Source organism: Lepidothrix coronata, unplaced genomic scaffold (genome assembly GCF_001604755.1).
Source record: "Lepidothrix coronata isolate B3197 unplaced genomic scaffold, Lepidothrix_coronata-1.0 Scaffold23, whole genome shotgun sequence".
NCBI lineage: Eukaryota > Metazoa > Chordata > Aves > Passeriformes > Pipridae > Lepidothrix > Lepidothrix coronata.
This window is the reverse complement of record NW_016690203.1, coordinates 6,501,061-6,514,740: the sequence shown is the minus strand read 5'-3', so window position 1 is coordinate 6,514,740 and position 13,680 is coordinate 6,501,061. Positions and strand designations below refer to the sequence as shown.

Below are 13,680 nucleotides of genomic sequence, written 5' to 3'. Positions count from 1 at the left end.
AAAGGTTTACATTATTATAATTGAGTTAAATTCTTTCTGCTTTAAGCTCAAATACTGAGAATGTAGCTGAGCATCTGTTAAGAATTTCAAAGTCTTAAACTGCTGCTTTATAAATTTTAAGAGCTACATGTGAACAATTTGAAGCCTTTTGATGTTAATAAAATTACTGTAATATATTCAGTTTTCATGGTTAAAATTAAAGGAAGTCTGAAAGCTTAGTGCAAATCCAAGGTGAGAAGCAAATTCAGAAAGAAGTCGCTTGTTTGCTACAATTTTTCAACTCTTGTGGTAACCAGAATTTATAATAGCAAACAAATGAATGAACAAATGGCTAAGGAAGCTAAAATAGAACCATCTCAGAAAACATCACCTTAAGAGCAACGTGTTCATAGAAAGAGGTCTCCTTTAACTAAAGAAAACCTAATGTTCATAGTTACATATACAACAGTGATTATCTCACTAAAAGGTCAGGGTGACACATTGAATATTGTAGTCACTTCAAAGGGATAGTTGTCTTACATCTTCACCTAACTGTGCTGAGACACTCAATAAACACACCCGTGTTATAAGCCGTAAAGCAGAATGTCAAAGAACAGTATATTTTTATTAATAAAATTGAATCCTCACACTACAAAATAATCACCAGCCCCACTTTCTACTGCAGTACAGAGATACAAACAGTCCCAAGGAGCTCAAATGTTCATACAGTTTGAAAGGAGGCAGAAGAAGAACACTCCTTCTGCCAGCTCCACCCGCTGCAAAGCTGCAGTTTCTCAGATTTGAAACACTGAATTTCACAGAATATTTAAAAATATTAGAGTTAAATTACCTAGTTTCTTCCCATGTTCAGATTCTGAGATGCTAGAACATGTTGGCTGTTTACTTTCATAAGATCAACCTCACCATGTTTATCTGGCCACAAAGCTTCAGTAATCTGCTTTACAGGGAAACAAACACAATTTGCAAGAAAACACATCTGGTTCATTGCTTTATGAATTCTGAGTTGCACTGGTAGGTGCCCTCCAAAGTTTCAGACATTCTCTGCCGCATACTGGAGTGACCAGCCTTGCTCCTGTGCCATGTAAGTGCTTACGGCCTTTAGCAATGGAGAAGGTTTATTAAATATTTTCATGTTAACATTTCAGATGCAAAGCTCTTGACCATGCCTGCCTGTGCCGTTCACGTGAAACCTCCACCAGCCTTCAAGATATGACACCTTCCGCTCACCCCGGCTTCCTCAGGCAGAGGAAGCAATAGCACTCTCAAATATTTTTTCAATCAATCATTGCCATTCAGATGCCAATGGTTTAAATAAATAAATAAATGTGGGCAGCAACTTTTGGCTAGAGGTCTGATCAGACTAACTTGCCTCGCCCATCACATACCCTGGAATACCTGTAACGGCCAAGTAGGATGCTAGGGCTCAGCACAGGCTCACAGTTGGCAGCACCACATCATCACCTCCTCCAGGAGGCTGGGGGATTATTTGGAAAAAAAGGATTATGGAGTCACACTAACTACTCCTCAATTATGACTGAAATTTGCCTTCCACTACAGGCCTAGTTCTAATGCTTCTCTCAGGGCAGAGATGTATGAAACTATTTAGCTAATTACGAGCGTGCATACTTGTAATTGTTTAGCTGTGTTGTTAATATCAAATTACTTGGGTTCTAAATATAAGCATATTTGAGCTTTTTTACCACTGTTTATGTATATTTCCTTTGGATAACCCAACACTGGATAGATTTTTTTTTTTTTTTAAAGGCTGAATTGGTGTCACAGTATCCAGGCCCTAACCCCAGCCTGAGCCAGCATTTCTACCGGGTTTCTCACTTGGCACAGGCTACACTATATATATTGCATTGCATAATTTGAAAGAACTGCCACGCTTGCTTATCCCCCACAGAGCCTCCCAAGAAAAAACCTCACACCACCGAAGGCATTAAAATGCATTAAGCTGGATAACTGCAAAATGTCATAAGCCCTTACTGACTCCACAGTCTAAGTGTGGGTTTTAATAGAGGTAATATTTCTTCATTGCTCGCCAGTGCAAGATTTGTTACCTACACAATGATTCAACTATGACATCTTTTATGAGTGATATGTTAAACTAATTAACATTAACCTAGCAGAAGAATCAAGCATAAATTAAAAACCATTTCAGTTCAAGATACAGAGAGCTTCTATACTGCTAATTTTCCACAAACAAAATATGTTGGCCCTTGATATATGAGATTCCATTTTAAAATTAATACTAACTGGTTTAGAATTCTCATGCTGAATTTTTTCAAATACAATTTCTACTTATTTCAATGTGAAATAATAAGGCATGTGCAGCTAGCATAGCAATTCTAACTCCAAGAATTGAAGAGCCAAGACAGAACAAGAACCTTATAAAAATTATAAGATGAAAGAAATGTTCTATTATGCTTAATGAATTGTTTGTTCCTCTTCCTTCTTTGGAAAACAAAAAATAAGTCAGCCAGTAACACCTATAGATTCTGCCAGCTCTGTTATGCAGCAAGTATGTGCCTATACCCAGAAGCAGACATCAACTGTTTATGACAATATTCTTCAGTCTATATTTCTCATATTTGAACATCAAGACAAGAGGCAGATTATGTAAAAAGTCACTAAAAATACATATGACAACATTTGTTGTCCAACTGATATACCAAAATTCTTCCAATGAATGCACCCTGGTTCTCTTTACAGACACACACTAAGTGGCTGTAACTCCCTCAAAAGCTAACTACAATCAAGTATTTCTCTGGCACGTGGTTATTATACTACATTCAACTCCAGCCTCCTCACAGATATTCTCTCTGTGGTTTTCATGGAAGAAATTGATCTTACCTAAACAGAACTAGAGATACCCTATTTGACTTACTGTGTTTTGCAGTGATAGCAAAATATGATCCATAACAAGTTTTTGCCAAGAAGTTAATCCAGGAACTGACTTGAAATAACTAGGTTTTCTTCATAATTCTCTTCAGCCTGGAAGTACTCAGTATAAAAAATAAAAATACCGACACCCTCCTCCTCTTGCACAAGTCATGGACATACTACTGCCCACAACAAACGAAAATGTTAAAGGCAAAACGGCTCCTGGCAATTTTTGGGGTGTTTGCACAGCACTACTCACACTAAGCAATCAGAAGCCTAGAATATACACTACTTTAATCCAGCAATTATTACCCAGATATACCATTTCTGATACAGCAGAGCAACAAATCAGAGAGCTCCCCTCCCTTTCATTTTCAGAAACTACCTACCAGACCACAGTGTGTCTGCAAGTCCTTATTTTTAATAATGACATTTTTCAATGTCTAGAATATGCTCTCCTACAGAGTCATCAGACAGCCCAACTAGGCTTCACAGGACTGTACCAACACTTTAAGAAAATGATCAAGATGCATAACCCTGTGCAGTAACCTCAAACACGCAAATCTGCAAAAGAATGAATTCTTATTCTGCCTCTTTTCTGTCCTATTCTCTCTGATGTGTCATATCTTAAAGTATTGACTTTTGCAACAGTGTTCAGGGGAAAAAAAAACCTATTTCAACTGCACCATGCAATACAGCAGATTGCATGTTGCAGGGTCAAAGCAGCAGACTGCATACAGATTGCATACAGGGTCAAAGCGGCAGATTGATTTCTCTGCATTTGCAAATGCAAAGAAATCAATCTGGGAATGGTTCTGGTCTTCCTTTGCAAACATCCTTTCACATGTCTCAAACAGAGAGCCTCTAATACACCTACCCTGCACGAAGTCCACAGCAAGTAACATTCCACACACAGTTTTGACAGCATTCACAACAACTCCTACAGAAGATGTTAAAAAAAAAATAAAAAAATAAAAATCTCCTCTAGTCACTTCAAGTATTACACTCCACATAATTTAAAGCAATGAATTCCATCAAACCAACAGATACAGCGGGTGCATACATATATACATTATACATTAACATGTCAAAAATTAAGCCATATTGATTACCAGCTGAAGAAACTAATTTTTTTAAGTGCCTGTCAAAGGTACATTTCAGCTATGCCTACTTGCTTTTCAGTGGTCTCTTCTGGAGGGGTGTGGAGGAGGAGTGAGAAGTATGCCTGAGACTGAAACTGTTTTACAACTGTTTACAGTGAATTCTTTCAGTATATGCCTGACCGCTACTTATTCCATAAATGCTTTTTCATTGCATGGTTTTTAACTCATCAGAAAAATACACATGGGATGAATGTATTTTAAGAAACAAACTTAAATTTTAGCAGGGCACGTGTTTCATTTTAAGTACTTAAAATCTAAAACAAAGAGGGAACACAGCATTGAAGACCACCAACAAAAAACAAGAGGCAAGGTTTGGGAATGAACAAGACACTGGTTCAAACAGAGGGGGAAAATCACTTGTCTTTGTCATGAAGCTGCCACAGGCACTACACCTTTGTTTTTGGACTGCATAATATGCATGTGTATGTGTATGTATATGACATTTTTTATCCAAAATACAAACATGTAATGTATGTGTATACACGCACTGATGCTCTGATGTCTGACCTGATTTTCCAAAAACACCAGTCATCAGTATCACCACTGAAGCCAACAGCAACTATTATTTGGCTCTACAAATAATTGACCTAGATGACAGGATTTAGACACAACAGCTCAAATGTTGGTAGCTAAATAGTAAAAAAAGTGCACTGGATAACCCAGATTGGCTGATGAAAATATTTCAGGTATTAGTTTTAAGCTTCTACCCACTAAAATGCATACAAGATGTTAATCGTGAATTTCATTAAATAAGATATCTTAAACAAATTAGTATTGAATTAATCTTGCACCTAGATGCATTGTGTGGTCCAAAACCAATCTCAGCAGACATTGAGCAAATTGTTCATTTGTTTCTTGGGGGAATGGGAGCAACATTCTCTTATTGTTACCCTTAAAACTTCCTTTTCAGTCCTATTACTAGGTGAACTGCTGTCAGAAACATACACCAGGTTATAGACCCCTTCCTGCACTGCCCAAGCACTGGAATTCCTGCAGGAGACACATATCAAGCCCGGCCATGATCTAGGACATAGATTTTAACCTGTATGCAAAAGGAAAGCTATAAAACGATAAAGCCATATAATGAATAGATTTAAGACAATTAAAATAATGTATAAAAATCCTGAAGCTGAAAGGTGATATGAAAAAGAATAAGCTTTTGCGTTTAGAATTACATTTCTTTCATTCCTTCTTTTGCAAATCCAATGGATTTCAATAAGTTTTTAAAAGAAAAAAAAGTTGTGAACCAGAACCACCCTTCCTTCCAATGGTAAGGACCCATATCTAAACATACTCTAGTCCAGGAGCTCAAATGAATAAAGCTCTTGGCTATATGGCATCATAAAACTTTGAATATGGCAAACTTAAGCCCCAGAGAAAACACATCTTTCATCATCTTTCTTATCCATCTTTTTTAACAAAAAAACAATGCATCTTTTGTAAGGGCAAGAGAGTGCATCTTCCAATGCTTGAAGCTCAAAACCTTAAAACAACAGCCTCTCTACAAAGCACAACTGAGTCCATGAAAAGAGAGCCCAAGGAAAAGCCCCCTGAGCTACCACCAGCTCAGGTCCTCTCCAGCACCAGCAGATCTGAAGCTACATCACAACAAGCTCAGCAGAGAAGCAACAATTGACAGATGAAGTCCAGTAGCACAATTACACAAAGTAGCTTACAGGTCTAAATTAACACCCTACATGGCGCCACACCACACATGCTGCACAAAAGCAGCAAGTTGCTTAGATACACCACAATGTTTGCTGCATAATCTGGGGTACCTTCTTAGGTGTTCTGGAGCCATCACAACTTTTGTTATTTTCGGAGCATATGCACAGAGCAGCACTGGTACCAACTAAAAACACATTTTCAAATTCTGAAAGATAACTAACGAGCCGCCACACAAAGTCTCATCTCTGAGATAATCTGAAAATAACACATACAACTCCTGAACCTAAATGAATTCTTCCCTTGCACAGCACTGCAAAGCAAAACAGGATATTAACTTGTATCCTCAGTTGAAGGATACAAGTGCAGACTGCACTTATTTTGGGAGTAATTTCATTCAAAAGGTGCAAAGGTAAAGTTATATTTGTTTCCTTTTACAGCATTAAAGAGCACAATTCTATCATACACTAAAAAGATGCCAATACTACTGATTCCTGAGATATTTACAACCTATGCCACAGCCATTTAAAGATTTCACTACATTTTCCTATTAGAAATGCTCTGACGGTAGAGGCCTCCAGACACATAAATAATGACAGCTTCTCACCCATTCCCACAAAATCCACCTCTCTTTTCTCTATTCCATCCATTCCAGCCCTCATCTTCAAAATGCCTGACCGCTTCCTCTCCTCACCAATCATCACTGGCTCACAATCAAGTCAGACTCCATCTTTATCTTACGCACTCCATTGCCCACTTATTACATTTTGTGGCAATCATATGCCTCCTCCCTCCACGTCCGCACACCTCCCATGCCTTTGAGGAATTCTATGAAAACATCTGTGGTTCTACTTCACTGCACTCTTATCCCTGTAGAAGAAGTAATGCTGACATCCAGAGCAACACCACACTCATCGCCTCATGCAGGACTTATGGTTTCAGAAAAAATTAAAAAAAAAAAAAAAAAGGTGCCTAGACCAGCACTTCTGGACTAGGTAGGAACTTTTTCTCTTCTTTTCTCTTTTGTGCAGAATTAAACGTAACTGTTCTCACTAAACTGCAATATTCATGGATATAAATACAGAATCCACACTTGTAGCAGTCTTAACACTTCAGAGGAAGTACTGTCCCTGTCCTCAAAGACCATATCTAATTTTGTACTAAAATATTCTAAATCCCTCTAGCTTATCCATTCCCCCCACCAAACCCAAACACATCAATGCCTTTCAATCAAGGAAAGGTCAAGGTTTCAAACACAACAGCATCCCACCTCAGGCTTCACAAAGTTTTTGATAAATTTCATGTTATGACAATGAACATGAAGTCTACGCAAAATAAATCCAATCAAGAAACAGAAAACTATGCTATGCCAGACACCATATGCTTCTGTCCTGACACAACTGAGAGCATTTTACAGAAAGCAGGTCACATGTTGGAAGCTTCATTTTCCTTATAAGTTTTCATGCAATTATTTCTCAAGCATAACTGTAATAGAAGGTGTGGGGAGTTGGGGTTTGTGTAAACCCACCCCCAAATTTCAGGCAGAAACTCTCTCCTTTCCAGCTAAATAGAAACAACTTTACTCCAATGGTTATATTGCTTCTGTAAGAGTACTGTACCTCAAGTTGCATGATAAGGTGGCAAACAAGTGAAAGCAGAAAAATTAAAAAAAAAAGAAAACATCTTATTTGTAATTGTGATTTCTACTATAGTAAGCTATATGATTCAGCACATGAGATTCAACTAGCCCTCAGCAAAATAAGGAGAAAAAAACCCAGACACTATTATCAATACCATTTTCTATGCAACCATTCTAGTAACATGCCCAGTCCTATAGCTTCTACCTCACTTTCTCAGTGAAGATCGTGAAGCCACTATATACCAAGCCAGCCTCCTCATAATTGCACAATACTCTTTGGACTGTTTGGGAGCCCTTTCGAGGACTTACAATTGTATTTCTAGAAGCTTTCTCACAGAATTTTACTCAAGAGTCAAACTGTGCCTCTTCATCCTGAGGAGGACACTCTGATAGAGCCTCCAGAGAACAACGCTCCTTTGTCCTTCACTGCCAGGAGTGGGGCCTCCCACAGGAGGGATGAAAGGCAGCACACCCTCACAAAAGCATCCCCATCTCCATTTTACGTCATGAACCAGTGGGGCACACGTGGGTCCACAGAAATTTCTACCTCACTTAGGAATTCTGGAGTTCATGCACCCTGAAAAACACTTCAGCTAAAGGGAGGGAACAATCAAAGAAATGAAGTCCTTACTACGTTTTTCTTCCTACCCTTCTAGATATTAATTGATAGGAAGTTACTCCATATATCACCTCCTCCTCCACCTAAAAATCTGACAGCTACAAAACCTGCCCTTTTCTCCTCTGCCCATTCTTCTCAACACACAACTCCAACACTGCAACTCACCTGCACACACATACCACATCATGAAAGCCCCCCTTGCAGCCTATTAAATCGCTTCCACACACAGGCTGGACTGAGACACCCTCATGTTTACTCTCACCTCAGTTACATAAAGCGTAACACTTTCTGAAACAACCAAGTACATTGGCTAGAAGATTTTCTTAACTGAGAGCACAGTTCAAAGGAGGAATCACTGTTCTGATTGTCTGGATTTGGTTTAATTACGTTTAGCTGTAAGTTCTGCTACCAGATTACACATTCCAGGGTAAGCTTGTGAGGGGGTGTTCAGAGCTCACCTCCAAGTCCACACTGCCTTGGACACCTGCAAGGATTTCCATCACCTTCCAGGACCATCACAAGCAAAGGAAGCGACTGCCCAATTGAACCAAAGACAAAACACAGAAACAATCCTTTTTATACACTTCAGGTTCCTATACCTGAAACTCTCCTCTCAAGCAGCAGCTCCCCAGCTCATTACAACCAGCCCCCACCGAGGGCAGCAAGGCTCCTTCCCATTCCAGGTAAGGCAAGTGCTCCCCATCACCCTTTCCAGGGCCCAAGTGCTGCTCCTCTGCCACAGTGCTCAGCCTCCACCCAACCAACCCCTGCCTCATCTGACTCTTTTGCTGGGTCTGCTCCCAGGGGACACTTTGGCCAGGGCACCCCAGAAAGCATGTTCCCCATCTCTATGCAAGCCCCACAAGGGTCTCATCTCCCACTGATGCAGCACATCTACCAGCTGGGAACTACTGAACTCAACATTTCCTAGCTGGCCCTGCTTTTTCCCTTTCTGCAGATCTCATCTCCAAATAGGAGAATGATTCTTTTCATTTTATCAGAAAGAGTCCAAAGAAATTTGAAGACCAATAAGCAGTAAATCTTAACAGTTTGTCACCAAGTTATTAAAGTTTGAAATATTCCAGATATAAGCAAGCACAAATATATTTAATAATTTGCATAATATATCTAGAATTCTATGGCAATTATTATATTCAATCACACAAACTTTCAGATGAAGCTAAGATAAGGAGTAGTCTTTATTTACAATAACAGTAAGTAAAAATTCCCATCGGTTTTCAGTGTTGATGAAAATTAATAGCTTTCATGTAGATAAATGAAGTGTAACTTTCTGTCCAGTATGCTTTTCCTAAAGAATGACAAGTGCCTGAAAAGAAACTGAACTAGAAGAAAATCTTCACAGAAAGAAAAAAAGATTGCAGTTTTGATTTCCTTTAAATACAGACACATAATGACTGGGCTTCTTTTCCAAGATGACACTAGATAGCAGCTCTAAGTATTTTTATCCAGCACAATCCATTTATTACTCTTTGTTTTCTCTTTCCACAAACAGCCTAAGACTTTCCATTTCCAAGACTTCAAATTGAAGACTTTCATATGGCTAACTTAAGTCATGCAAAGTTCAAAAATAGTATAAATGCAGAACAGTATTACAAACATAAATCTAAACGTACACTAATTGCATTCAGTACCCAACAGAAAGCTTATCCTCAATAATCGAGAAAATTAAGTGTAGGTCTTTATTAAAACACAATCAGAACCAGGAAATTAGAACTGTATTGCTTCTTGTATCTCTGTTTACAATTGGAAAGGATCACAAGTGATTATTAGTTCAGATTTCTGTTTTGCTCTAAAGTAGGCCAGCCAGCTCAGCACTTTCCTTAAGATTATGAATACTTGTCTGCCCTACATACGGTTTAGGCTGGAACCAATCAGTTGAGCTGAAACACGCAGCAGACCCGACTATTTTCATGTCATTCATTTTCAGCTATAATGAAGTGCACAAAACAGGTATAAAATGATCAGATTTTAAATACTTTTAAAATTTGCTATCATCATTCACTAAGGAGCTCAATGATTTCCTCACTATTGGATTAACACTTCATCTAGATTCAAGAATAAGTTGTTATTCATTAATAACTCTTTAACCACTTGTTTTCTCCACTAGTTTCCATTTCATTTTTGTACATTGATTATCTCATAAAATAAGAAGAAAACAGAGCACTGAACTTCATCCAATAGACTTTCTCAGTACTAGGACATTCAGGATTCAAACAGGTTCTGCAAGAAGCCCTAAATCAAAACTTTAAAAACATATGAAGCAAAATAATTCCTTGAATTTTTAACTGAAGTAGTTTTATTTACTCTCTCTCTCCCCAGCACAAGCCATCTATAAGATTTTTGTTGCTGTTTGAATGAAGAAAGGTTAAATAATAGACGGTTGCATTCTTGAGTTCAAAATAGTGATATCTTCAAACAAAATTGGCTATTTGGAAGATCGGGACTGCAGAAAAAGCTTTGTTTAAATTGTCTTTAATTTGACTAGTCTCATTTTCTAGAGCTGCTAAGCACTCATAGACCTAGTGAAGTCATTATCTTGAAAATATAAGTTAACTATGAAAACAAAAAAACTTTCACGTTTGGTTTTTCTTTTTACATTTAAGATATAAACATTGTCAAACCACTAGTAACCATTTCTGTCAGATTACACCACTCCAAACTATGAGTAGGTATCAATAGCAAGGCAAAGACCAAAAAAAAAGAAAAAAGTTTACAAGGCAAGTTTATTTAAAACAAAGACAACGCACTTAGTATTTTGATGTATGAGACACAGTACTTTTGTAACAGGGGAGAAGCATACCTTTCATCAGCTGCAGAACTTTGATGTCAGGTTCTGATATAATCCAACTGGTCTCAGCAGCATTTTCTACAATATCCACAAGTTTCAGCTTCGAGAGACTCTTCCACTTCCCCCAGGAGACCATTAACAATTATGTATGAATGCAAACATTTAAGACGCTAAGCAGCTGTACGGTACAGTTTGTACCACGTTAAGCACCCCTGAAGAATCCCAAGACGTATTCCACCATTCAAAGAGTAATGCAGTTTGGCACCCATCACAGACTGATGTTCTGGCAACCATCCCATTTTCCCGACAACCATGTTTTGACCTATTCAAATAAGAGGAAGAAGTGTTAGTTCAGAACAGTAACTGCCACACCACTTGGGGACTAACATACAAATATAAAGTTTCATTCTTCGGAATAATTTCAAACACATATTTCTTCACAGATTTAGACACCTCCTAAACTCAAAGCCTGAAGATGGCATTTTGCTTTAAAAACATCACCAGGATGGAGTATAACAGAAGAAGATTTAAGAAAAAGTCTTACATATATCTCTACAGATTGCACAGTCTTATATTCCAGAAAGCACTGAAGTGACAGGAAAGAAAGGTAATATAAAGGCTCTTCAACTGCCCTGCAGGTGTTTCAAAACTAATGAAAACAGTAAGTCAATAAAAAAGCCCCAAGTAGCAAAAATAAATCTCCTCAACACTTTTGAAGGAAACATATTGGTCCAATGGATGAGAGAACTTAATGGTGACCTTTTTTCCCTCCTTAGCCCTATCTCAGTGTCCCCACAGCACCTCCACCAGCAGATGTGCTACTTCAGTTGAGACCTGGACTATGAGAACTACTGTTGACACTTGGCCTATCTGGGAGCAAGCCAAAGAGTCCAAACCCACGTCTGTCTACTCTGGTACTCCCTCTGTGCAATTCCTTCAGAAGTACGAACAGCAAATTTTGCTTAGGTTGGGAAGGGGACTATGAGGAATGGAGAGAAAAACTTTAGTACTCTGCATGGGAGGGAACAATGACATGAAGAACATCATCGCATCTGCCAAGCTGGAGTGCAGGAAAGTAGAAAGAACAAATTTCCGCACCAAAGACGAGGGAGAGGAACTAAAAGAAGCTTTTAGAGACTGGAAGATGTCTGTACACAGAGATAAAGACAAGAAGAAAGGAGAAGGTGAATATTGGTGAAGAACTATTGCTAGAAGCTCTGTCTGTGCAACTGAGTAACATGTAGGCAGGGTCGACCACAGAATAATAAGTTTAGAAGAGAGAACAAGAAGAAGCTTTATGTTTGCTTCACATCAGGAGAAACTTCAGCATACCTATGCATGCATGAAAGGAAAGACCTCGGCAAAAGGAGTTTTTCATGAGAAATGCAAGCAAGCATAAAGGTAGAAGAGTAGCTGGTAAGGGATCAGGAAGGAGGAGAAGGAGTGACAACAGAAAGGGAAAAAGTAGAGGCTTCAGAAATTCTGATATGGATAGATCTAAGGAGAGAGAGTGACAACTAAGAAATTGGGACAAGAAAATAACACAGGAAAGAGAAAGTAGTGAATAGGGATGAAAAAAAATGAGAAAAAAGTTACAGTAGTTACATAGCATGGAAAAAAGTATGGGTAAATAATAACATATTACATTGATCAAGATAATTAAGAAAAGTACAAAGAGCACATGAGTAAGTTTTCTGAAGTTTCGATGCTTGCTCTAGAAAGTGCGAATACCAAAAGGAACGGAACAAGACCCAAAACGACTCTTGCGTTTACAAAGGGATGAAGCAGATTGCACCGTGCAGGGGAAGCCCAGCCGACCAAGGGACAGCCTGGACTGACCCATTCTATTCTCTCCTTTCGCTATGATCAACGCATTCGGAAGAACAAAGTCCTCCCTCCAGTCCCTCTCCTCCTAAAATTGTCCCTCGGCACTTCTGTGCACCTTGTTCCCCTAGGATGGTTCCACAGCAGCAAATGTGAGACTCTCTGTGTGTCCCGACCCCCCCGACCCAAGCTGGCACACGGCGGAGCCCCCACTTTGGCCCTGCTGTGTGCTGCCCTGCCCAGCCCCATGGCCACCACTGGCCCCCCACTCCCTGGCCAGGGCCGCCAGGACTCCTACAATCCCAAAAAGTTTCCACTGTCTTCAGCTTTCCTCTGTCTCAACTCTTGAAAACACAGTCCGACCCAGAAAGGCGTCCGAGTCCACTTCCCTCCGCACAAAAAAAGAAGTAAGTTAAGCCCCTAAAATAAAACACAAAGCAGGCACAAGAAGGAGACAAGACCCCTTCGAGTAGTGCCCCCCAGCCCTCATTACCGGAGCTCGGGCAGAGTGACTGCCTCACGCTCCCCAAAAATACCTGCATGTGCTCCCAAAAGTACAAAGGAAAGGCTGGACTGGCCCGCAGCCGCCTCCGCTGCGCTCCCAGCCCCAGGCGCGGACGGCAGGGCGGAGGGGGGAGTGACGAGGGAGCCGGGAAAGAACAATAAACCCCAAGTCCAAACGTACCTTCTCCTTTCTCTAAACTGTGAAACCAGATTTCCTTCGAAGCCTACGGCGGGGCTCTTTACTTTTAAGCGGCGGGAGAGCTCGGAGAAAGTTGAGTAAATCTCTCCGGATAAAGTTGCCGAAGATGAGATAACCCGGGAGAGGCGAGGGAGAGATGGAGAGTTAATCCGAGTTTCTCCTTTTGTTCAAGTTGCCCGAGCAGACAAAGAGCCGGCAGCGGCGGCAGGTCCCCCGCGCCCCTGCTCCCCCCGCGGCCCGGGCGCCGCCGGGGTCCCGTTCTGCCCTCGCCCCCCGCCTCCTCCCACCACCGCAACTTTCCGTCTGTTCCATCCCTTCTCAGCCGCGACCCCGGCTCCAGCGCAAAACTTCCCTCGAACTGAACCTCCCAGG

At 40.1% G+C, this 13,680-nt stretch overlaps 1 long non-coding RNA gene across 1 annotated transcript in view; it reads right to left on the bottom strand.

Moving 5' to 3' along the window:
* LOC108494291 overlaps window positions 1–13,461 on the bottom strand; it is a 141,206-nt gene extending 127,745 nt beyond the window's left edge. The window contains exons 1-2 of the long non-coding RNA XR_001873806.1: window positions 13,291–13,461; window positions 10,794–11,103 (exon numbers count right to left, since the gene is read on the bottom strand). This is a non-coding gene — a long non-coding RNA (uncharacterized LOC108494291). The remainder of the gene's footprint in view (window positions 1–10,793; window positions 11,104–13,290) is intronic.
* Between the last annotated feature and the right edge of the window lie 219 nt (window positions 13,462–13,680).